The 23,261-nt window shown below is 48.5% G+C and overlaps 1 long non-coding RNA gene across 1 annotated transcript; it reads right to left on the bottom strand.

Annotated features, from left to right (window-relative positions):
* Positions 1–769: 769 nt before the first annotated feature.
* LOC140387659 (uncharacterized) lies at positions 770–20,320 on the bottom strand. Its single transcript, XR_011933934.1, has 3 exons — positions 20,214–20,320; positions 1,983–2,087; positions 770–1,025 (listed from the first exon to the last, which is right to left on the bottom strand). It is a non-coding gene; the product is annotated as an uncharacterized lncRNA (long non-coding RNA).
* Between the last annotated feature and the right edge of the window lie 2,941 nt (positions 20,321–23,261).

Genomic DNA, 23,261 nt, shown 5'->3' with positions numbered 1-23,261 from the left:
CAATGAGACAGGCCCCCACAGCAGGGCAGTGAGACAGGCCCCCACAGCAGGGCAGTGAGGCAGGCCCCCACAGCAGGGCAGTGAGACAGGCCCCCACAGCAGGGCAGTGAGACAGGCCCAGCAGCAGGGCAGTGAGACAGGCCCCCACAGCAGGGCAGTGAGACAGGCCAAGCAGCAGTGCAGTGAGACAGGCCCCCACAGCAGGGCCGAGACAGGCTCAGTAGCAGGGCAGTGAGACAGGCCCAGCAGCAGGGCAGTGAGACAGGCCGAGCAGCAGGGCAGTGAGACAGGCCCCCACAGCAGGGCCGAGACAGGCTCAGTAGCAGGGCAGTGAGACAGGCCCCCACAGCAGGGCAGTGAGACAGGCCCCCACAGCAGGGCAGTGAGGCAGGCCCCCACAGCAGGGCAGTGAGACAGGCCCCCACAGCAGGGCCGAGACAGGCTCAGTAGCAGGGCAGTGAGACAGGCCCCCACAGCAGGGCAGTGAGACAGGCCCCCACAGCAGGGCCGAGACAGGCCTCCACAGCAGGGCAGTGAGACAGGCCCCCACAGCAGGGCAGTGAGACAGGCCCCCACAGCAGGGCCGTGGAACAGGCCCAGCAGCACAACCAGAGGCTGGCAGCCTGGTGACACGGTACACCTGCTCTACACCTGGCAAATGACCCCCCTCCACTACCAATCACATGAGGGCAGTAAGCCAACCTCCATGAGAGCCGCGTGGCAGCCAAAATAATTATGGGGCAGTGAGCCCTCTAATACTCACGAGAGCTTATCGCCATGTTGGTGGTGCACTGCTGCATCATCCATAGCTGTCCAATGGGTGGCGCCCTTGTCACCAGCCAGAGACGTGGAGGCCACCTGAAGATGAGGATTCGAGATTCCTTCCCTCTGGATGAGCTGACCGTAAGCGGATGTTCAGACTCCGGTTCCCTTCAGATGTCATTCCCTCATTACAGCTGCTCCGCAATTCTGCACTTTTCCATTCCTCTGCTATGGACCCTGGTGTTCTCCCCTCAGCCAAAATCCTGAAATAAAAACCACCAACACAGATCCATTCCATAACAACTTTATCCAGCAACATCTCCGATGATACAGACAAAACTGAACTCATTACCCTGGTACATTAGTGCTCCCCTCATGGGTGTTTTTGCCTGTCCTAATTTTCCAATGATTGCAAAATGGCGGGCGGAAGCTTGCGACTTGCACTCGGGAGTCTGTACATGGCCTAGCAGGGCCACCTCCAGCGGCTCTGGGACTGAAGGGCCTTGTTGGAACTGCACCATCTCAGCATGGGCAGCAGCAGTCTGGGCCGGCTGGCTGAGGGGCAAAGGTTGGGCACTGGTGGAGTGGCGGTGGTGGGAGCATGAATGCGATTACCCTGACAGAAATAAGTGGGTTCGTGCTCCTAGGAGCCACTGCCTCAGCAAATCCTAGCAATCAGCGGGAGCTCAGATTGCTGCCCTGCTTGGGGAGGCTGCAGGGTCCCTTTCAGCACACAGGCCCTGAGCCGGCAAGGCACTAAGCTGGGTTTCCAAGCAGAGATCTCATGACGTTAATCTGAGCTTCTGCTTGTTCTGTAGCTTCTCCTGGGCTGCGGGAAAGTGAAGACAATGGCTGTCAGATTCCGAATCGCACCCTGGACCCAAGATTGTCACCTAACATCTCCACTTTAGAAAGAGTAGACTGCACCCGGCCCTGTGCTAAGCTGGAACCAGCCTTTCATATTTTCCTTGCTTATGACAAGAGGGTCAGTGGCAGGCATTTCACATGCTCACCCTGCCCACCCCACTGAAGCCCTCATCCAAATCCTCTGCCACAGAACTCACCTGTGATCTTGGGTGAGCTGGCGCCAGAGCTATCCTTTGGCCTGGCCTAGCTGCAGCTGTCTCATGCCCACTGATTTACAACGTGAAGATCCTAACTCTATATAACCCTCGAATGTTTTCACTGTTCTTGGATTTTAATCCAATGACGGCAATTACCTGATCAAGCAAAGGGGTCTCTTCACCCGAGGTCCAGTTTGCTTCTTGCCCGTCGTGGCGAGGTGGCAGTAGTTAGCCAGGAGACAGGTCTGGAGCATCTGAAAGCTGCAATGTAGAAAGGGAGGGTGAGGGGAAATGCAGGAGATTGACAGTCACACCACCTGCACTTTGCTCCAGAAAGGAGGCTGAGGGTGAGGTGGAACTTGAGAAGCATGACATCTGAGAGAGAGAGAGGGGGGGGGGACGACAAAGCCTCGGTTTAATGTCCCACCAGAAAAACACATCCTCCAACAGCACCGTCACAGACTTCATCAGCAAATGTGTGGACGACTGCGTGCCAAAGAAAGCAGTCCGTGCATTCCCCAAACGGAAACCATGGCTCAATCGCGAGATTGACTCCCTACTGAAGGACAGATCGGAGGCGTTCAAGTCAGACGACCCTGACCTACACAAGAAATCCAGATACGACCTCCGCAAAGCCATCCGAGATGCCGAGAGAGAATATCAAACCAAGCTAGAGTCACAGACAGACTCTCGGCGGTTGTGGCAAGGCCTAAACAACATAACGGGCTACAAAGCGAAGCCGAGCAGTATCTCTGGCAGCAGCGCACCCCTCCCCAATGAACTCAATGCATTCTATGCTCGGTTTGAGCAGGTAACCAACAATCCGCTGTCGAGTGCCCCAGCAGCCCATAATTCACCCATACCCACCATCACAGCTTCCGAAGTCAGATCGGCCTTCCTGAAAGTGAACCCTCGGAAGGCGACGGGCCTGGACGGGATCCCTGGTTGTGCACTCAGAGCCTGCGCGGACCAGCTGGCAGAGGTATTCGCAGACGTCTTTAACCTGTCCTTACTCCACTCCGAGGTCCCCACCTGCTTCAAGAAGACCACCATCATACCGGTACCAAAGAAGAACCAGGCAACGTGCCTCAATGACTACCGTCCAGTGGCCCTGACTTCAGTCGTGATGAAGTGCTTCGAGAGGTTGATCATGAAGCGCGTCACCTCCATACTCCCAGGACGCCTTGATCCACTGCAATTCACATATCGTTGCAACCGGTGCACATCAGACACCATTTCCCTGGCCCTACACTCATCCCTAGAGCATCTCGAAAACAAGGACTCCTACATCAGACTCCTATTTACTGACTACAGCTCCACCTTCAACACCATAATCCCAGCCAACCTCATATCAAAGCATATCAAACCTAGGACTTGGCTCCCCACTCTGCAACTGGATCCTCGATTTTCTGACCAACAGACCACAATCAGTAAGAATGAACAACAACACCTCCTCCACAATAGTCCACAATACCGGGGCCCCGCAAGGCTGCGTACTTAGCCCCCTACTCTACTCCCGGTACACACACGACTGCGTGGCAAAACTTGGTTCCAACTCCAACTACAAGTTTGCTGACGATACGACCATAGTGGGCCGGATCTCGAATAACGATGAGTCCGAATACAGGAGGGAGATAGAGAACCTAGTGGAGTGGTGTAGCGACAACAATCTCTCCCTCAATGCCAGCAAAACTAAAGAGCTGGTCATTGACTTCAGGAAGCAAAGTACTGTACACACCCCTGTCAGCATCAACGGGGCCGAGGTGGAGATCGTTAGCAGTTTCAAATTCCTAGGGGTGCACATCTCCAAAAATCTGTCCTGGTCCACCCATGTCGCGCTATCACCAAGAAAGCACAACAGCGCCTATACTTCCTCAGGAAACTAAGGAAATTCGGCATGTCCACATTAACCCTTACCAACTGAATGAAATGAAATGAAAATGAAAATGAAATGAAGGGGATGGTTTAGCACAGGGCTAAATCGTTGGCTTTGAAAGCAGACCAATGCAGGCCAGCTGCACGGTTCAATTCCCGTACCAGCCTACGCTACCACCAAGAAAGCACAACAGTGCCTATATTTCCTCAGGAAACTAAGGAAATTCGGCATGTCCACATTCACCCATACCAACTTTTACAGATGCACCATAGAAAGCATCCTATTGGGCTGCATCACAGTCTGGTATGGCAACTGCTCGGCTCAGGACCGCAAGAAACTTCAGAGAGTCGTGAACACCGCCCAGTCCATCACACGAACCTGCCTCCCATCCATTGACTCCATCTACACCTCCCGCTGCCTGGGGAAAGCGGGCAGTATAATCAAAGATCCCTCACACCCGGCTTACTCACTCTTCCAACTTCTTCCATCGGGCAGGAGATACAGAAGTCCGAGAACACGCACGAACAGACTCAAAAACAGCTTCTTCCCCACTGTCACCAGACTCCTAAATGACCCTCTTATGGACTGACCTCATTAACACTACATCCTGTATGCTTCATCCGATGCCAGTGCTTATGTAGTTACATTGTATATGTTGTGTTGCCCTATTATGTATTTTCTTTTATTCCCTTTTCTTCCCATGTACTTAATGATCAGTTGAGCTGCTCGTAGAAAAATACTTTTCACTGTACCTCGGTACACGTGACAATAAACAAATCCAATCCAATCCAACCTTGGGAATCTGCACATTACAGTAAGACTTACTGCCTCGCTCTAATATGCAGATTTTCCAAAATGTGATCCCGCCCATTATGGGCGGGATTCTGCTTGCAACGTCTCGCGAGATTGCATTGAATCTCGCGAGGCTTTGCGAGCCGGGTGGATCCTGGGACGGGGTGTCCCAGCTTTCACCGGCCACGTTGCGCCACGGCGAGTTGCTTTTCTGGCGCAGCGTGGCAGGAATATTGTGCCCATAGAATTTGAATGAAATAGCTCTATTGGAGTTTCCTCATGTAGCTGAACAAATATTTGGTTCGGGGTCATTAAAGAGGGTATTAACTGGACCAGTGCAGCCAAAATGGTGGGTTGTGTGGTCAGTGTTGGAGGCCGCTTGATGTCACAATGCCATCACTCCAATGCACACACGGCCCACTCTTACTTGCGTTGTCAGTCAGGGTACGCTGTGTGGATCGTATTGAAAGTGGCCAGAGCTGCTCCGGCCGACATTTATTGAGTTTGAGCCTTCTGTAGTGCTGACACCGATGTCAGAGTCAGATTTCTCACCCAAAGTGTCAGAACCTCAAAAAGCTTAGAGAGTGACAGACGTAAACATATGTGTGCTCAGTTGTGCTGATGTGTGTATTAGTCCTTTTGTCTATGTCAATGTGTGTGGGTGTGTGGTTATGTCCTGTTTTCTGTGTGTGTGTGTGTCTCTCTCTCTCTCTGTGCCTGGCTGTCTGTATGTCGCACGTGTGTGATTTATTTGAGGGTCAACGTAACCAAAAAAGCCAGGATAAATTGCTTCAGTCCGAGAGGTGGAATGCCACACATGGTCTGGTCAGGTTTACACATTTCTGTAGCCACTCCCCCTCCCTCAGGCATATTTCAAACATGACTAACAAGTGGATTGCCTTTCTTTGCACAGGAATACATAAAGGCCACTTATCAGTGCAACAAAGTTTTTGGTTAATTCCATTTACCGCAGGACCTATAGCGACCTTTGAACAGCTCTTTGTTGAAACAATCCACTCTGAGAATGACTGAGCATGGCGTTTCTGATTAATAATCCTCCATGGCATGTAACCAAACCCAACCATGCAGGTACACTGACTCTGAACAACAAGAAATTACACTTTGGAATATCAGCATGTTTGTATAAAATGACTCTAAGCATTCTTTTAACAAACACATTAACAAATGCAAACTTAACAAGGAATCTCACTAAAGGAGCAAAATCATTTTCTGGAAGTATTTTAAAAGTCTGCACCTGAATGACACAGCTTAGCCTTCAAGGTGTCAGTGTCGAAATTTGCACTGACATTATTTATAGCACCTGATGAAGATTGTTTGTTGCCATTCTTTTATTAACAGGGCGCTGGCTGGCCCAGTTTTAATTTCTTTGTGGGCTACCGCACGTAAACATTGCGTGACAAAGAGCTAGCACACACCATCCCATTACTGCAAATAGTTTAATTGCCGTACCAAGGATTTCAGCATAGATATTACCCTGACTCTCCAATGCAGTATAAAGGAAGTGCTGCAATCTCCCTTTTGAATGACATTAGGCCAAGGTCCAGTTGGCCTTAGAAGTTGGATGCAATGGGAATAATGGGAAAAGAGGTCATTGTGTAGCTGGTTGCACTTTCACTTCTGAGTGAAATGGCCGTGGAGATTCTCACCCACTCCAGGCACATTATTAGATAACAGAGAGGGAGGTTTCACTGAGGGAGTGCTGCATTGTAGGAGGTGCTATCTTTTGGAGGAGATGTTAAACGGAGATGTCTGCCTCCTCGGGGTAACACAAAGCAGAGGAGGGGAGTTCCCCCCTAGTGTCCTGGCAAATATTTAACCCCTGAATAAATTTTGAAACATGTTTTCTGTGTAAATTGGTCTTTTGAAAGTATTTAATTGCCTGTAAAGCATTGTGAGGTTGTGAAAACCTCTTTATTTTGTTCTTTACCATGAGGAGTATTCAAAGAAAATGGGAGAGTGCTCCCAATACTCTGCCCATTATTCTTCCCTTAACCAACTCCGACAAAAGAGGTACCAGGTTATTACTGTTCATTAACATTCCTGACACGGAATAATATTTGCAGTTGCTTCTACATAAGCAGCTGTTGCACCACAACCACGTTTCAATGTGTGAAACCCGAAGAGACTGCCGTAACTAAATGTGAATTTTCTTTTATTCAACTGCATCTCAACGACAACATTTAAATCGCCTCTTCCAACATTATTTAATGCCAATGATCAAAGCTGCAATGTTGTCCAAGTTTCCAAGTTTAGTTATTTGCTAGCCTTGACGTACCCATGTCTTTGTTATCTTTAGACGTGACAATTCACTGCACTCCTGTCCAGCCTCCCATTCTTCCACCCTCCAAATACTTAAACCCATCCAACTTGCAGAAGTTATGTTCATCCATCACCCCTGTCCGCACTGGCCTGCATTGGTCCCTGGTTAAGTCACAGTTCAATTTTCAAATTCTTATCCTTGCTTTCAAGTCTCTCTCTCCATGGCTTTGTCCCCTCTCTATTTCTGCAGCCTCATCCAATGCTACAGCCCTCCCAGATCTCTGCGCACTTCCAATTCTGACCCTTTACACCTCCCGTTGGCCTTCAGCTACCTCAGTCCTAAGTTCTCGAATTCATGTCGCGAGAGCTAGAATACAAGAGCAGGGATGTACTTCTGAGGCTGTGTAAGGCTCTGGTCAGACCCCATTTGGAGTATTGTGAGCAGTTTTGGGCCCTGTACCTAAGGAAGGATGTGCTGGCTTAGGAAAGGATCCAGAGGAGGTTCACAAGAATGATCCCCGGAATGAAGAGCTTGTCGTATGAGGAATGTTTGAGGACTCTGGGTCTGTATTCGTTGGTATTTAGAAGGATGAGGGGGGATCTTATTAAAACTTACAGGATACTGCGGAGCCTGGATAGTGTGGATGTGGAGAGGATGTTTCCACTTGTAGGAAAATTAGAACCAGAGGACACCATCTCAGACTGAAGGGCCGATCCTTCTGAACGGAGATGAGGAGGGATTTCCATTCAGAGGGTGGTGAATCTGTGGGACCCTTTGCCTTAGAAGGCTGCGGAGGCCAAATCACTGAGTGCCTTTAAAACAGAGATAGATAGGTTTTTGATCAATAAGGGAATCAGGGATTATGGGGAGAAGGCAGGAGAATGGGGGTGAGAAAGATATCAGCCATGATTGAATGGCGGAGCAGATTCGATGGGCCGAGTGGCCTAATTCTGCTCTTAGGCCCATGATCTTATGGAGTAATTCCCTAAACCAAAAACTCTCCGCCTCATTACCCCTCTCTGCTCCTTTAATACACTCTTAAAATGTATAAGGTTTTTGGTCACCTGCCCTAATGAGGTGATGTGTCTCGGTGTCAAATTTTACTTGATAATACTCCTGCAAAGTGCTTTGGGATGTTTTACTCTGTTAATGGCACTGTATAAAATGCAAGTGTGGTTCTACAAAGATTAAATGCACACTCATGCCCCAAGCACCAACTCTAATGTTGGCTCTAGTCCCACATTGACCTGCAAACAGACACTTGGGGGCCAGGGAGATGCTTCCTCAGCGCTGGTCCACAGTATTGGTTCCATTCTCAAGCACACGCTGTTCAAATATTTATATGGAATTTTTAGTATCCTTCGAATACGAGAAATTCAGGATGTTTTGGGGATGTTGGCTCAAGCTTGACCAGCTTTTAAATATCAGATTGGAAAAAAATGTTCACGGAACTTCCATTCTTTGATTACCAAATGTAGATATTAATCTGATGGTCGATAATCTCCTTTCTTTCCACAATATATCATTTGTTGCGGCTAATTTTCGAACTATTGGGCGGTCATCCGCCAAGTCCTCCTCTCAGACTCTCACACATCCCAGTGGGGAACTACTCTTACATCGGAACTTCATCGGAAAGTTTCGGCAGGCTGAAATAAAAGCAGAAAATGCTAAAAATGCTCCACAGGTCTCACAGCATCTATGGAGAGAGAAACAGAGTTAACAGACCAAAACATCTGGGGCGGGATTCTCCGACCCCCCGCCGGGTCGGAGAATCACCGGGGAGGGTGGGGCGGTGTGGATCCCACCCCCGCCGGCTGCCGAATTCGTCAGTGCCGGGGATTTGGCGGGGGCGGGAATCGCGCCGCGCCGGTCTGGGGCCTTTGGCAGCGGCCCCCCCGGTGATTCTCCGGCCTGCGATGGGCCGAGTGGCTGCCCGTTTTTCGGCCGGTCCCGCCGACGTATGTTACGACAGGTACTTACCGGCGGGACCTGACTGCGGGAGCGGCCCCCGGGGTCCTTGGGGAGGGGTGGGGGGTTCAGGCCCCGGGGGGGTGCCCCCATGGTGGCCTGGCCCGCGATCGGAGCCCACCGATCCGCGGGAGGGCCTGTGCCATGGGGGCACTCTATTCCTCCGTGCGGGCTAGTGTACCTGTCCGCCATGGCCGGTGTGGAGTCGAATCGACCTGCGCATGCGCTGGGATGACGCCAGCACACGCTGGCACTCCCGCGCATGTGCCAATTTGCGCCGGCCGGCAAAGCCCCTTCTGCACTGGTCGGCGCGGCGCAAACCTCTCCAGGGCCGGCCTAGCCCCTGAAGGTGGGGGGGATTCCGAACCTTCGGGGCAGCCCGACGCTGGAGTGGTTCATGCCACTCCTTCGCGCCGGATTTGCCTGCCCACCTGGTTCGCGGAGAATCCCGCCCCTGATCTCTGGATGGTCGACCCGGGAGGTACCCCTCAAGTTGCCTTTGGGGGCCATTTGGAATCCTCCGGGTGCTCCGGTTTCCTCCCACAGTCCAAAGATGTGCAGGTTAGGTGGATTTGCCATGCTAAATTGCCCTTAAGTGTCCAAAAGAATTAGATGGAGTTACTGGGTTACGGGGATAGGGTTGAGATGTGGGCTTAGATAGGGTGATAGTTCCATGGGCTGGTGCAGACTCGATGGGCTGAATGGCCTCCTTCTGCACTGTAAATTCTATGATCTATGACTTCGGATGGACAATTTTCCTGTGCTTGGAATCCCTTGAAACTCCGCATTAAAGTCAGAGAGTTCAAATGGTTCTGACCCACTTGCCAGAATGGTTACCCAGGAAATGTCAGAAGGATTAAAACCAGTTCTAACTCTTGGGTAACACCCACACACCTGCCAGCCTACCCCCTCAACCTGCCCACCAGGCACCCTAGCCCCTCACCCACTTACCACACACACTTACCTTGTCTCCGTGGCTTCTCGTATCGAGACATTCAAACTATCTCCTTCCTGGCATATGGCAGCCGGTTCCAACGACAAGAGGCATGGCTTGACCCTGTATTAGGAGGAAGGATTTCAAGAACAGCTACTCTCCGCATTCCTGAGGAGGCCCGTTCAGGTGTCCAGCCCAGACATGAGGAGCTACATCTTAGGGTTTGAAAATAGCAGCAGAAAGCAATCAGATGGTGATTGCAACCTCAATGTTTGAGGTTGAGGACTCTCTTCTTCTTCTTAGACAGTCCCTCGGGGTTGAGGAGGCCTGGCTTCCACTCAGTTCTGAGATGGATGTTAAATCCAATGTGTGATCTTCAAACTCTACCACATGGGGACCAAGTGGTGTTTGAAGGGTTGGGTCGATTGGTTGCTTGGAGGTTTATGCGCTCTCTCGACTTCACCTCTGCATGTTCCCAGCAAGGCCTGTTTCGATGTGACAGTGCCTTCCCAAATGAACCTTCTCCATTTTGGTTGGCCACAAGCCAGGTTCACCTGCCAGCAAAGTTGTTTGATCTCTTCAGAGATTCATTGAGGGTGTCGCTAAGGCGTTTCCACTGCCCTCCTAGATATCTCCTGCCACGACCGGGTTCAGAGTGGAGTCTGAGGAGTCTTGCCCCAGGCATAATAAGGCCCTGCAATCTTTTATGTCCCTCTGAGAGGCCGGACAGTTGCTTGATTTAATATCACATCCAAATAAACAGCATCTCCAATAGTGCAGGACTCCATCAGTGTTACCTTACAATACCAGCCGGAATTATGGTACTCAATCTTGGCGGCATGGACAAGTTCGGCTGAAGGAACCGGAACTGCTGAACCACAACTTGCCAAGAGCTTACATTTTCTCGCTGGACAAGAGGGTCCAATTCGGGAAGCAGCCAACACAAGCATATTGGAAGGATATAGTATTGTTGAATTTTATCTCTATTCAGTGGCTTCTCTTCCCCAAATCAACTCAGCCAAAACTGGGAACTTGGCATGCAAGGAACTACATACACAAGCTTGATTCTATCTGACCACAATACCCCATCCTGTATTAATTTAAGAGGAATTAGCAGAAGTAGTGATGTAATAGATGCAGACGAGACTATTTGTACTGAATGAACACACAGTACTTACTTCCATCTGAATATTTAATGCTGTCTTTCATTCAATTTCGTTGTACTCTTCCTCTCACAACACATTGCAACCAGTTTGACATGTTTTGCTGATGCCATTCAATGACTGTCCACTGAGAACTGGGAGTCATTCAGTGTGACCCTCATTCCAATGTTTGCACCCTGGGGAGAACCAGCTGATCTGTCCCCCGCCCTGCTCTATTGACAAATGCACTATAATTGGGAATGTTAAGAGTGTGAACTGGCATCTGATCAGTTCATATTACATTGCAATGGAATACTAAAAGGAATAAAACAGGAAGTGAAAACATTAATGGTAAGCGACGCGGCAGGTTGTTACATGAAGATATGGGTTCAACGACAAGGAAACTTAGGAGAAAGGTTCAGAGGAAATATAACTTAGGAGAGGTTACTGATCGAGGTGTTAAGATTCAGAACAGAGGTAAAAAAGCCAAGATAAGTGTACTTTACCTGAATGCTCGTAGTATTCGGAATAAGGCAAATGAGTTGATGGCGCAAATCATCGTGAATGACTATGATTTAGTGGCCATTACTGAAACATGGTTAAAGGATGGTCACGGCTGGGAGTTAAATATCCGAGGGTATCAAACTATTCGGAAGGACAGAGTGGATGGTAAGGGAGGTGGTGAAGCTCTGTTATTTAAGGATGACATCCGGGCAACAGTAAGGGATGACATCGGTGCTATGGAGGATAAGGTTGAATCCATTTGGGTGGAAATCAGGAATAGTAAGGCAAAAAAGTCACTGATAGGAGTAATCTATAGGCCACCAAATAGTAACATTATGGTGGGGCAGGCAATAAACAAAGAAATAACTGATGCATGTAGAAATGGTACAGCAGTTATCATGGGGGATTTTAATCTACATGTCGATTGGTTTAACCAGGTCGGTCAAGGCAGCCTTGAGGAGGAGTTTATAGAATGTACCTGCGATAGTTTCCTAGAACAGTATGTAATGGGACCTACGAGGGAACAAGCGGTCCTAGATCTGGTCCTGTGTAATGAGACAGGATTGATTCTGGATCTCATAGTTAGGGATCCTCTCGGAAGGAGCGATCACAATATGGTGGAATTTAAAATACAGATGGAGGGTGAGAAGGTAAAATCAAGCACTAGTGTTTTGTGCTTAAACAAAGGAGATTACAATGGGATGAGAGAAGAACTAGCGAAGGTAGACTGGGAGCAAAGACTTTATGGTGAAACAGTTGAGGAACAGTGGAGAACCTTCCAAGTGATTTTTCACAGTGCTCAGCAAAGGTTTATACCAACAAAAAGGAAGGACGGTAAAAAGAGGGAAAATCGACTGTGGATATCAAAGGAAATAAGGGAGAGTATCAAATTGAAGGAAAAAACATACAAAGTAGCAAAGATCAGTGGGAGACTAGAGGACTGGGAAATCTTTAGGGGGCAACAGAAAGCTACTAAAAAAGCTAGATTATGAGAGTAAACTTGCTCAGAATATAAAAACAGATAGTAAAAGTTTCTACAAATATATAAAACAAAAAAGAGTGGCTAAGGTAAATATTGGTCCTTTAGAGGATGAGAAGGGAGATTTAATAATGGGAGGTGAGGAAATGGCTGAGGAACTGAACAGGTTTTTTTGGGTTGGTCTTCACAGTGGAAGACACAAATAACATACCAGTGACTGATGGAAATGAGGCAATGACAGGTGAGGACCTTGAGAGGATTGTTATCACCAAGGAGGTAGTGATGGGCTAGCTAATGGGGCTAAAGGTAGACAAGTCTCCTGGACCTGATGGAATGCATCCCAGAGTGCTAAAAGAGATGGCTAGGGAAATTGCAAATGCACTAGTGATAATTTACCAAAATTCACTAGACTCTGGGGTGGTCCCGGCGGATTGGAAATTAGCAAATGTGACACCACTGTTTAAAAAAGGAGGTAGGCAGAAAGCGGGTAACTATAGGCCAGTGAGTTTAACTTTGGTAGTTGGGAAGATGCTGGAATCTATCATCAAGGAAGAAATAGCGAGGCATCTGGATGGAAATTGTCCCATTGGGCAGATGCAGCATGGGTTCATAAAGGGCAGGTCATGCCTAACTAATTTAGTGGAATTTTTTGAGGACATTACCAGTGCGGTAGATAATGGGGAGCCAATGGATGTGATATATCTGGATTTCCAGAAAGCCTTTGACAAGGTGCCACACAAAAGGTTGCTGCATAAGATAAAGATGCATGGCATTAAGGGGAAAGTAGTAGCATGGATAGAGGATTGGTTAATTAATAGAAAGCAAAGAGTGGGGATTAATGGGTGTTTCTCTGGTTGGCAATCAGTAGCTAGTGGTGTCCCTCAGGGATCAGTGTTGGGCCCACAACTGTTCACAATTTACATCGATGATTTGGAGTTGGGGACCAAGGGCAATGTGTCCAAGTTTGCAGACGACACTAAGATAAGTGGTGAAGCAAAAAGTGCAGAGGATACTGGAAGTCTGCAGAGGGATTTGGATAGGCTAAGTGAATGGGCTAGGGTCTGGCAGATGGAATACAATGTTGACAAATGTGAGGTTATCCATTTTGGTAGGAATAACAGCAAAAGGGATTATTATTTAAATGATAAAATATTAAAACATGCTGTTGTGCAGAGAGACCTGGGTGTGCTAGTGCATGAGTCGCAAAAGGTTGGTTTACAGGTGCAACAGGTGATTAAGAAGGCAAATGGAATGTTGTCCTTCATTGCTAGAGGGATAGAGTTTAAGACTAGGGAGGTTATGCTGCAATTGTATAAGGTGTTAGTGAGGCCACACCTGGAGTATTGTGTTCAGTTTTGGTCTCCTTACTTGAGAAAGGACGTACTGGCACTGGAGGGTGTGCAGAGGAGATTCACTAGGTTAATCCCAGAGCTGAAGGGGTTGGATTACTAGGAGAGGTTGAGTAGACTGGGACTGTACTCATTGGAATTTAGAAGGATGAGGGGGGATCTTATAGAAACATATAAGATTATGAAGGGAATAGTTAGGATAGATGCGGGCAGGTTGTTTCCACTGGCGGATGAAAGCAGAACTAGGGGGCATAGCCTCAAAATAAGGGGAAGTAGATTTAGGACTGAGTTTAGGAGGAACTTCTTCACCCAAAGGGTTGTGAATCTATGGAATTCCTTGCCCAGTGAAGCAGTAGAGGCTCCTTCATTAAATGTTTTTAAGATAAAGATAGATAGTTTTTTGAAGACTAAAGGGATTAAGGGTTATGGTGTTCGGGCCGGAAAGTGGAGCTGAGTCCACAAAAGATCAGCCATGATCTCATTGAATGGTGGAGCAGGCTCGAGGGGCCAGATGGCCTACTCCTGCTCCTAGTTCTTATGTTCTTATGTTCTTATACGGTGCTGTCTTTGAAATAATATGTTTGAATCTTCGAGCAGCATATCATAGAAACATAGACAATATCAACCAGGTGTTGGTCATTCGGTTCGTCGAACTTGCTCCGTCATTCAAAGTCATCAATGTACCCTAATTAATTTTTTTCCAATTAAGGAGCAATGTAGCGCGGCCAATCCACCTGCCCTGCACAGCTTTGGGTTGTGGGGGTGAGACCCACGTACACATGGGGAGAATGTGCAAACTCGACACGGACAATGACCCAGAGCCGGGACCGAACCCGGGTCCTTGCACCGTGAGGCAGCAGTGCTAACCACTGCACCACCGTGCCTCCCCCCCCCTTCCTAAATATGTTCAGCCGTCTGTGGTAGATAATTCACCACCCTCTGAATGAAGATGTTTATCCTGATCTCCGTTCTAAATGGCCTACTCTGTATTCTGAGGCTGTGACCCCTTTGTGGTAGTCACCACTAGCTGTATTATATGTATTACGGTAAGACACATATACTAGAGGTACATGGGTAAATCCCTCCCTGCTGGCTCCGCCCACTAGGCGGTGTATAAAAGTGTGTGCTTGCCGGTGCTGCAGCCAGTCTGGTTCCAGCTACAGGAGGCACCACATCTTTGCTCAATAAAGCCTCGATTATTCCACTACTCTTGTCTTTATGGTAATTGATAGTGCATCACCCTTGTTCTCGACCCCCCTGCCCCAGTCACAGGAAGGAACATGTCTGCTTCCAGTCTGTCCAGTACTGTTATTTTATATGTTTCAATTAGATCCCCAATCATTCATCCAAATTCCAGTGAATACAGGCGTAGTCAAGCCAATTTTTCCTCAAATAACAATCCTGCCATCCCAGGAATCAGTCTGGTGAACCTTCGTTGCACTCCCTCTTTGGCAAGTATATCCTTTCTTGGATAAGGAGATCAATACTGCACACAATACTCCAGGTGTGGTCTCACCAAGGCCCTGTACAGCTGTCGTAAGATATCCTTGCACCTATACTCACATTTTCTAGCAATGAAGACCAACATATTATTTGCCTTCCTTTTTTTAAATAAATTTAGAGCGCCCAATTATTTTTTTAAAAATAAATTCTGAATACCCAATTCATTTTTTCCAATTAAGGGGCAATTTTAGCGTGGTCAATCCACCTACTCTGCACATCTTTGGGTTGTGGGGGTGAAACGCCCTCACAGTTAGAGTTAGGGTTAGGGTTAGGGTTAGGGCAGCACGGTAGCATTGTGGATAGGACAATTGCTTCATAGCTCCAGGGTCCCAGGTTCGATTCCGGCTTGGGTCACTGTCTGTGCGGAGTCTGCACATCCTCCCCATGTGTGCGTGGGTTTCCTCCGGGTGCTCCGGTTTCCTCCCACAGTCCAAAGATGTGCAGGTTAGGTGGATTGGCCATGATAAATTGCCCTTAGTGTCCAAAATTGCCCTTAGTGTTGGGTGGGGTTACTGGGTTATGGGGATAGGGTGGAGGTGTAGACCTTGGGTGGGGTGCTCTTTCCAAGAGCAGGTGCAGTCTCGATGGGCTGAATGGCCTCCTTCTGCACTGTAAATTCTATGATTTTATGATAAACCCACACAAACACGGGGAGAATGTGCAAACTCCACACGGACTGTGACCCAGAGCCGGGATCGAACCTGGGACCTCGGCGCCGTGATGCAGCAGTGCTAACCACTGTGTCGCTGTGCTGCCCAGCCCAATTATTTTTTTTTCCAATTAAGGGGCAATTTAGCGTGGCCAATCCACCTAACCTGCACATCTTTGGGTTGTGGGGGCGAGACTCATTCAGACACGGGGAGAAAGTGAAAACTCCACACGGACAGTGACCCAGGGCCGGGATTCGAACCCGGGTCCTCAGCACCCTGGTCCCAGTGCTAACCACTGTGCCACGTGCCGCACTCATTTGCCTTCCTAACTGTTTGCTGTATCTGCATGCTTGCTCTCAGTAACTGGTGTACTTGGACACCTAGGTCCATTTGCACGTCAACATTTTCCAATCCATCACCAGTTACGTAATACTCTGTCATTCTGTTTCTCCGTCCGAAGTGGATTACTTCACATTTATCTGCCGCGCATTTGCCCACTCACTCCAACTTGTCTAAATCGCCTTGAAGCCCCTTATGTTCCTCCTCACCACTCATCCCCAGCAAATTTTGTACCATTGGCAAATTTGGAAATATCATCCGGAAAACCCACGATGAGGGTGTAAGAGCAGTTGATAAATTTCAGGCTGATAAGTGACAGTCATAATGGAGTGTGGTACCTAAACATGCAGCCGAGGATCTTCCTTTGTTCCGTGCTAAGTATGGGGACCTCAGCTGGAACAGTTGGCTTCCTATGACTCAGTTCAGAGCCTGTGGGATAGTAGAAGTGGGGGGGGGGGGCAGAAAAAAGTCAGAAGACCAGAAGACGTGGGAGCAGGAGGAGGCCATTCGGCCCATCGAGTCTGCTCCGCCATTCAATGAGATCATGACTGATCTGATATGATAATCCTCAACTCCACTTTCCTGCCTTATCCCCATAACCCTTGATTTCCTTATTGATTAAAAATCTGATTGTCTCAGCCTCTAGACATTTAATGATCCGGCCTCTACAGCCCGCATTGGTAACGAATTCCACAGATTCACTACCCTCTCAGAGAAGACGGGGGTGATTCTCCGAGCCCCGCGCCGGGCCGGAGAATCGCCGTAACTGCGCGACGACGCCCCGACGCCGGCGCACGATTCTCCGAGGGGGGCCTCCGATGGGGTCTGGCCCGCGATCGGGGCCCACCGATCGGCGGGCCGGCCTCTCCCCCCCCCCCGGGCCTACTTTCCTGCGCGGGTTGGCGCGGCGCCCATTTGGCGCCGGGAAGGGAGGCTGGAACGGCGTGAACCGCTCCAGCACCCTGCTGGGCCCCTGTGGGGGAACAGAATCGGTCGGACCCAGGCCCGGTTCGCGCCGTCGTGAAACGCAACGGCAATCACGACGGCGCAAACACTTGGGCTCCATTTGGGAGAATCGCCCCCAAAATTCCTCCTCATCTCTGTTTAAAATGGGCTGTCTCCTTACTCTGAGATTAGGCCTTCAGGTCCGAGATTCTCGCACAAGGGGAAACATCCTCTCAGTATCTACCCTGTCGAGCCCTCTGAGAATTCTATAGTCTCAGCAAAGTAGCCTCTCATTCTTCTAAACTCCAATGGGTACAGGACCAACCGACTCAACCTCGGTCAGCGTTGGATCCCAATCCCGATCACTATTTGTTGCGCCCAGCTGCAATGTGTTCATGTCAGCACGAGGGCAGCGACAGGATGGGCTTCAGTTATGATGACTTAGCCATTCCCAAACTCCACATCTCCCTGAACCCCACTGACGAAGCTCCTCCGTAAAGAATAAATATTTGGGATGTCCAGCATGGACCAGCCCCCGTCAGGAGAAGACAGGGGATAAAGAAAGCTCAATCTAAACACAGAACGTCACTCCAGGCAATTGTAGATGAATCCTGTTGCTGGGGGAATTTCACCAAGTGGTTGGTGGATGAGATCAGGGATATTTCCGACCTTGCTTCTCCTTGACATGTGACAACAGCTGTTTGATGTTTCAAGCAACAAAATCCCTTTGAGTGGGTGACAGAGACAGAGTAAAGTTCAAATTCCAGCCCAAAACACAGACTTTAAAAAAGATTGACAGCACAGAGCTAAAAACCGTAATAGTTATGACAGATTGTATCTGTGAAAATTATGAATAAGTTCATCCAAAAGACACAATCATTACTCTTTAGAGTTACAGAATGGTTATAGCACAGAGGGGGTCATTTAGCTCGCTGAGGCCATGCTGGATCTCTGAGGGGAAATTTCATTTGTCCCACTCCCCGACCCTTTCCCCACACTCTTGCGCTGGATGTACCTGCAACCACCCAGAGTCATTCCATTTTCTTCCCTCTTGTCCTGAAGGTGCTAATTCAAACCAGGCTATGGCGCCACCAACAAACATTCCCAGCACTTCATTGGAATGACTGTTTTCTATGTGTGAGCCCCTGCCTGTCAACAAGCTATTCAACTGTGAGGTGACCCACACTTTTAGCAGCCTTTTGGCAATGGGTGGGAGGCAAGATGGCTGGCAGAATGGCATGGGAAGACGGGCCAATTCACCAGTGGTGGGAGATTTGGCTGGGAGCCCAATTGCGTCACTTAAATGCCAATTAAGGGCCACTTCCTACCCCTGTACGCATTTTGCCCCTGTCAGAAGAGGCCCTCCATCATATAGGGTGACTGCTCTCTGAGGCCTGGTAACCTCCTAGTGGGCTCTTCTCTGGGTGTACCATGGCCCATGGAGACCCACCGCAAAAGTACCACCGGGCACCGTGACCCACATCCCTGATTGCCAGGGACTGCCCTTCTGGCCCTGGCACCTCCCAACCCTGCTCATCCATCTTGAGGGTGCCTGAACATTGTGGTGCCCTCTCCCTACAGCTTTAGCAATGGCCAATGCTGGTGGTGGCGGCACTGGCTGCAGAGCTGCCAGCCCTCTGATTGGGCTGGCAACCCAGGGGCGGGGTGGGGGGGAGAGAGCGGGAAGACCACAGTTCTCACCTGGAATATGCCTCCCTGCAAGTCGTGCCACAGGCAAATAGGTTACAATCCCAGCTGGAAAGATCCCAGAGTGAAATCTGGCATGACAGATCCTAACTTTTTATTAGAAACTGTGGAGGAAAATGAACATACGAACATAGGGACAAGGAGCAGAAGGCCATTCGGCCCCTCGAGCCTACTCCGCCATTTAGTAAGATCATGGCTGATCTGAAACTACCCTCAAATCTGCTTCCCGCCGCCGCCCCCCAATAACCTATCATTACCTTTCTTATCAAGAAACTATCTGCCTCTGCCTTCAACACATTCAAAGACTTTACTTCCACCCCCATTTCAGGAAGAGAGTTCCAAACATTCTCGACCTGCAGGGAAACAATGTCACCTCATCTCTGTTTTAAACGGCTGATCCCTTATTTTTAAACAGTGACCTCTCGTTCTAGATTCTCCTACAAAAGGAAACATCCTCTCCGCATCCACCCTGTCAAGACGCCTCAGGATTGAATATGTTTCAATCAAGTTGCCTCTTACTCTTCTAAACTCTAGTGGAAGCATAATCTCCCTACTCAGTTCCCCTCCCAATATGAAATGAAAAATGAAATGAAAATGAAAATCGCTTATTGTCACAAGTAGGCTTCAAATGAAGTTACTGTGAAAAGCCCCTAGTCGCCACATTCCGGTGCCTGTTCGGGGAGGCTGTTACGGGAATCGAACCGTGCTGCTGGCCTGCCTTGGTCTGCTTTCAAAGCCAGCGATTTAGCCCTGTGGTGACATTCTATTCAGTTTCCTAATTATTTGCTGTACCTACAGACTAATATTTGTGGCTCGTGCACAAGGGCTCCCAGATCCCTCTGCTCCTCCGCTCTGCAGTCTATCACCATTTAGATAATATGTTTCATTTTTATATTTCCTGCCAAAATGAACAATTTCTCATTTTCCCTCAATATACTCCATTTGCCATTTTTTTACCCAATCACTTAACCTATCTGTGCCCCTTTGTAGCTTCCGAATGCCCTCTTCTCGCTAAGCAGGCCTACAAGGTACGATCAAGGTAATGCAGACATTCAGGTGCAGTGAATCAAAGTAGAATATATTAAGCAGGAACGGTAAATATGCTTTCTTTTTAATTTAGAGTACCCAATTCATTTTTTCTAATTAAGGGGCAATTTAGCGTGGCCAATCCACCTACCCTGCACATCTTTTGGGTTGTGAGGGCGAAACCCACGCAGACACGGGGCGAATGTGCAAACTCCACACGGACAGTGACCCAGAGCCGGGATCGAAACTGGGACCTCGGCGCCGTGAGGCAGCAGAGCTAACCACGGTGCCACCATGCTGCCCCTATGGTAAATATGCTTAACAAAGATATTCTTATTGCCCTGAGAGTCCAGATTTTGCACAGTTGCTGATATCGCAAGTGAAATCATTACCTTGATGTTGAGCTGTGTCTCAGGAGAGTGGTCACCGTAGGAACAATGGTCACGCTGCGCCATCGATGTTGTCAATCCTTCAATATTTATCCCTTATTCCGCAAGTCCTTGAGCCACATTTGGATATTAACCCTTTCAATTGGTTCAAAGTGACATCATTCGCTTTCTATCCCCAGCTTCAAGGCTCAAGTTATGTTACCAGTAACAGAAAGCAGATGTCCTTGTACTGAACGCTATCTCTGGATGTTGCAAGAAGTTATTTTCACACACATGGGGACTTGTCATGCACATCCTGAAAGCTATCAGTACCAGCGGTGAGCGGTGTCTCTTGGGGTAAAACAGCAGAAATAAGCAAAGAACTTGTTTTAAATGATTTGCTAAATGATCATTATGTTAGTGAACGAGGGAGAGGAGTTCATGCTGAGATTTCTTAGGAGGCCTTGAATGTGTTTTTAAAGCAAAGGGGTGTTGTCTGTGTAACGCTCCAGACAAGCCGCCAGTTAACACTAATGAGCAGGACAGATCTCCCAGCAGCCCTGGCAGCCTTGCCAGGGCAAATTGCCAGCAGCCCAATCAATCACCTCTCTCTCAGCAGGCAAGTATTTAAGCTAGTGTTTAAAATGTGGATAGGCTAGGAACTCAAATTGTTAGTGCCAATTAATATAAGATCCTAAAATTAGTATCTTTTAAAAAATAAATTGAGAGTGTCCAATTCATTTTTCCAATTAAGTGGCAATTTAGCGTGGCCAATCTACCTAACCTGCACATAGAATTTATAGAATTTACAGTGCAGAAAGGAGGCCATTCGGCCCATCGAGTCTGCACCGGCTCTTGGAAAGAGCACCCTACCCAAGGTCAACACCTCCCCCCTATCCCCATAACCCAGTAACCCCACCCAACACTAAGGGCAATTTTGGACACTAAGGGCAATTCATCATGGCCAATCCACCTAACCTGCACATCTTTGGACTGTGGGAGGAAACCGGAGCACCCGGAGGAAACCCACGCAGACAAGGGGAGGATGTGCAGACTCCGCACAGACAGTGACCCAGCGGGGAATCGAACCTGGGACCCTGGAGCTGTGAAGCAATTGTGCTATCTACAATGCTACCGTGCTGCCCCAAATCTTTGGGTTGTGGGGGCGAAACCCACGCAAACACGGGGAGAATGTGCAAACTCCACACGGACAGTGACCCAGAGCCGGGATCGAACCTGGGACCTCGGCGCTATGAGACCGCAGGGCTACCCACTGAGCCACCGTGCAGCCCTGTAAAATTAGTATCTAATCAATAGCTTACACCTGGCATCTGTGTGGGACAAATTGTACCTGCCACTTATCAGCCCAAACCTGAAATTGTCCAGATTTTGCTGAATGTGGAGATTCTGTGTGCGAACTACTGGCCTCGTCGTGCCGGAATTGGAAATGGGACGCAGCCAGTAAATGCCAGGAGAGGCCTCCCCTCACCCCCCGGCCTCCCGACAGCCGTTGTGCCTCATGAGATCTAACCAGATCTAAGGGTTGGTCATGACGCTGTTTGGTATTGGTCCACACAAACTTGACCAGGTGAAATGGCACCTGGGGTCTCCCAGGTCATTGGAGGCCCCTGGGTGGTCGGGGACAGGGCAGGATGGCACCATGGCTCTTCCCTTGGCATCTGGGCACCTTGGCACTGTCGCCCTGGCACTGACAAGGTGCCCACGTGGCACTGCCACCCTGGCCAGAGTAATGCCAGATTCACCGCCCTCTGGCTGGAAAAATTCCTCCTCATCTCTGTTTTAAAGGATTGTGCCTTTAGTCTTAGATTGTGCCCTCTGGAATGCTGCTGTTTTTGGAGAATTGTCCATCCTTAAACAAACGGATGTGTGAATTCCCCAGGTGGCTGTGAATATCAATATTTAATTAGGTATGGCTTGAGTCTTAGGACCACCTGGAGCTGATACTGCCAAAGGACACATGATTGTTAATGACTTTTTAGTAGACTCCTTGTGTTCAAAATTGTAAATTATTAAGTTATAATAAAGTTTTATTAAAGTTCTCAATATCCTGGAGCATGACTCATTTCCATACTTCACATTCATTTGAAGATTTGTATCACAACTCCCTTTCGGTATAATCTCTAACAAGATAAGTCTGGTCACTTGAACTTTTCTTCATAACTTAGTCCCTCAAAGCACCCGCCCTTTTCTCAACCCCTCCTAACACAAATATACTTCTCACTTTGGGTAAGCACTCTGGAGTCTTCCTCTATCTATAGTTAGGCACGAGGAGACATTTAGTTGAACACTTCTTGAGGGAGTTGGGGAGCATCAATGATAGAACAGAATAAACACTTTCTCTGGGAGTGACATGGTGAATGTTTTCATAAGATTAATTCGGATGAAGCCATCTGTCCAGCCATTTCATATCATCTTTCCAGGATACAGACATTATCAATTGACGCCACCATACAGTCCTCTGGTGTCATAACTTATGTTTTTATAATGGAATGAATCCAATTTTCTTGTCATGTTCAGCCAGCAATCAATCCGAGTAATGATTTCAGAGTGAGTGGGAACGTCTTATATAGGGAGTTAGCCAACGCCTCCACCTTTCCCAAAACTGAGTTCATGAATGGAGAGAAAGCAAAAAGAAAGACAGCCTTGGTTAAAAAAAAAGAGAGATTGCAATATAAATGGTATCAGATGAATCGGAACATCGCACAAGACTGCAGATGGATCATGCAACCCATTGCAACAAACTTTATCAATTAAGCTAATGATCAGCTTCCAAACAGAATTTGTGCACAACACATACTGTGATTCTTTTTAGTTTACCATCATAGAATTTACAGTGCAGAAGGAGGCCATTCGGCCCATCGAGTCTGCACCGGCTCTTGGAAAGAGCACCCTACCCATGTTCAACACCTACACCCTATCCCCATAACCCAGTAACCCCACCCAACACTAAGTCCAATTTTGGACACTAAGGGCAATTTATCACGGCCAATCCACCTAACCTGCACATCTTTGGACTGTGGGAGGAAACCGGAGCACCCGGAGGAAATCCAC

Source organism: Scyliorhinus torazame, chromosome 13, assembly GCF_047496885.1.
Source record: "Scyliorhinus torazame isolate Kashiwa2021f chromosome 13, sScyTor2.1, whole genome shotgun sequence".
Classification (NCBI taxonomy): domain Eukaryota; kingdom Metazoa; phylum Chordata; class Chondrichthyes; order Carcharhiniformes; family Scyliorhinidae; genus Scyliorhinus; species Scyliorhinus torazame.
The sequence above is the reverse complement of the archived record's forward strand: the minus strand, read 5'-3'. Positions and strand labels throughout refer to the sequence as shown.